This window comes from Drosophila obscura, unplaced genomic scaffold, assembly GCF_018151105.1.
Source record: "Drosophila obscura isolate BZ-5 IFL unplaced genomic scaffold, ASM1815110v1 contig_192, whole genome shotgun sequence".
NCBI lineage: Eukaryota > Metazoa > Arthropoda > Insecta > Diptera > Drosophilidae > Drosophila > Drosophila obscura.
The window spans coordinates 3,778,606-3,781,855 of record NW_024542781.1 but is presented as its reverse complement, the minus strand read 5'-3'; positions in this window follow the sequence as shown (position 1 = coordinate 3,781,855).

The window sequence follows — 3,250 nt, the reverse complement described above, 5'->3', positions numbered from 1 at the left end:
TAAATATAACATTTTAAATATATTTTAAAGCAATCTAATTGAGTTCATAGAGTTAAAAGTATTAATGATTCGAATTTCGAACCTTGGAACCCAGTACATCATCGTTCACAAAATAAACCTATGCATTTTCCCATTTAAAGATAACATATAACATCTAGGATGAAGGAAACATTTTCCAGTGTGTAATGGTTTTAATAGCCATTGAAATTGTTTTCTGTTGCGTGTTGAATTTCAATTAAAGTTGAGTAGCGGATAGTGGTTGGTTGAGTAGTTGGAATGTCGACTGTTCTTTTCTGCTTTCATGATATTAAATGAATAAATAAATTTGCTAGTGTGGGTAAAAGTAAAATTGGGGTGAGTTTACATGGATGTAAAGCCAAGAGCGAAGGGAGTTTGCAGGTCTGTGTGATTGATAGCTGCTGGATGTATTTCAATAGAAATATTTCCACTTAAAATACTCGTAGCCATAATCTGTCACTCTCCATTGGTGCATGAAAATGATTTCTTGTAAATTTAAGGTTGTGGGTAAATTTAAATTAATTTTTGTTGATTGCCATTGGACACACGTGCAGTATTTAAATATTCCACAGAGATTGCTGTCATAAAAGCACAAAAGGTGTGCGCAGGTGGGCTGGGGCCTTCTGTGTCCAACTTTGGACCAGGACCCCGCTTCCTCGTTCCAAAAACAATTTATGAGGAAGCCATAAATCCGTGCATCGCCAACACGCGATCCAACAGTAGACAAGAACCAGTGCCAGCTGGAAATTGAGTTCTTTGTGCATTTTCTGGCCATAAACTTTCCAATAATGGCCCCCAAATAAATTTCGATGGTCTGTTGTCTGCATCTGTTGTCGCTCGTGTTTGGGTGGCCGCAAAGTGCTCAGTGTTGCATTAATTTAAACATTTACCTATACTCGAACTCTCATCTACAAATTAATGCTTAACTATGATGATATAAGAACTAGGAACGAGCAGGATTAAAATATCAGTAGGGAAAGAGCGAAAAGTAGCAAAGAGAATTATGAAAAAACTCCGCCTAAAAGTATGCTATTTTGTTTGCTGCTTTTAAAGTTTGTTTCTACTTATGCCCATTAAATGTGCGAATATTTTAACTTTATTTTGTTAAATTAATTGCTCAAATTAACTTTTATATGCTTCATTTAATCTGAGTATTTAGCTGGAAATTCAGTCTTGCGAACTAAATCAACTTTGACTAAGTGAAATGGCGGCCCCGGTCATCCAGTGTCAGCGGGGATAAGGTCAACTGGACTCGGATCATAATTGAATCGGACAAAATAAGTTATTGAATTGAGCCGAGCGTATGCTTCCGTCAACAAATTATCAGCAGCAATAACGAAACAACTTATCAAGTGACACAAATCCAGACCAGAAAAAATAACAGGCGGAAATCGACTGTGAGGTCCTTTGGGGCCTCCATGGCGACAGGGCGGGCCTGGCCGAAATGGCCTGGCTCAAGGATATCCCAGACATGTTTTCTCTGCTTTTTGTTTTGCCATAAAAGCAAATTGTTTGCCATTTTTGTGGATTGGCTGTTCAGGCAGCAAACTCTAACTTCAAATACTTTTGGCGGCAATTCCTTTTCGTTTTTTTAGCCATCCAAGCCATTCAATGGCGACGCCAGAGAGAGGAAATGGGTTATTGAACTGCAAAATGGCCCGGGCAGGTGGCTGACAGCAGGGCGACCGCAGCGCGGTACCCGTCAAGGGTCCTGTAAATGGCATGGCAGCCACGTGGCCCGGCTCGCTGGTTTGTTCGTTAAACGTGTCACTGCTGGACATTTCCCCCCAGGGGGCGGCTGTATGTGTGTGTGTTGGCTTGCAAAATTGTTTTCGACTGGAGGTTTTTTCTCCATTGTTGAGCAAAACACTTGCCTGCCCTGGGACTGTCCCTTGATTGCACTTCGGGCGGCCATAACAATTAGGCGTAAATTAATGGAATTAACGCACTGCGCAAATTGTCACCACCACTCGGCTTGGGTCCGTCTGTGGTTGAGGCCACAGCAACCACAGTGGGCGGTTATGGAGCCCCAATTAAGTGCGTATGCGTGGGTCGCATGTGTGGGCCAAGAGCCTGGCAAGGGTATGGCCGATCGAAAAGGAATTCCAGCGGTAAACAGGCTCAACAACTCCCGTTCTCGGCTATCGTTAAGTTATCCCAAACTGTTAAATAACAACTTGGCAAACTGAAGCACTTGACATGGCCAGCCGAAGCCTCAAGTAAGCCTTGAACCATTCCTTCAGATTGTAACATTCCGATACATTGCTCGACCTGCCCTGGACTGCTCGAATGGAAAACTTTGCCCGGCCCGTACACATCGTTACTGGGTTACTGGGGAAAGTGTGCAAACAGTTTGCTCTTCGCTGAGTTTGCAGCTCTCTAAGCTGTCTTCACTTTTTTCTTGTTCATTGTTTGTTGGCCGCTTGCTCGAACATCTACTCCCAGGGAGAGGATGTCTCCATGTCTCTCTGTCTCCCTATCGTACAGTTGTGGTTGTTGTTGCTGCTCAGATCTCAGAAATACTTATATTTTTATTTCCGCTCCATTTGTCAATCAGCTTTATAGTTTAGCAAGCTGACTTATTTGTTGCTTTGCTGGTTGTTTCCCTGCGGTTGATGCAAACTTAAAGTTGGGCAAGAAAAACAAACGAAACAGACAAGAACCATGGCTTAAAGAAATTTACCTTTAAAGAAAACTCCGAGTTGCTTTAACTAAAATGGTTCACAGGGCAGGCCTACACATCTGTTGATATTTGTATTATCCCATCGAGGGATGCTAAAGTTCAGTTAACACAATCAAATCGATTACGGAACCGACTCCTGTGCTGTGGCCTCTGTGTCTGGGCGCTGTGTGCTCTATCGATTGTCACAAAGCAGTGGATATTTGCATGCCTTTGGCACCATCGGCTTCTGTATCGCCAGTCCGCTCCAGTCCTGTGCCTCTATCCGCCACCCTCGAATGCAAACAAAGATTCAAAGCCAAAAGCACTCAGACAGACTGGTCAGATAGGATAGGCAGACCAGGACCAAAACCAGAACCAGGACCAGGACCAGCACAGAGGCGAGCCCAGCAATCAGAACATGCCTCATTTGTGTTTGGCCATCTTTGCTCTACCATTCGGATGTGAACTTTGCACTTAAATGCCTGTAGCGACTACCAGGACCTGCTAGGACCAGCTAGGACCTGCTAGGACCTGCTAGGGCCGGCTAAGACCTGCTAAGGTAGTCAAGTT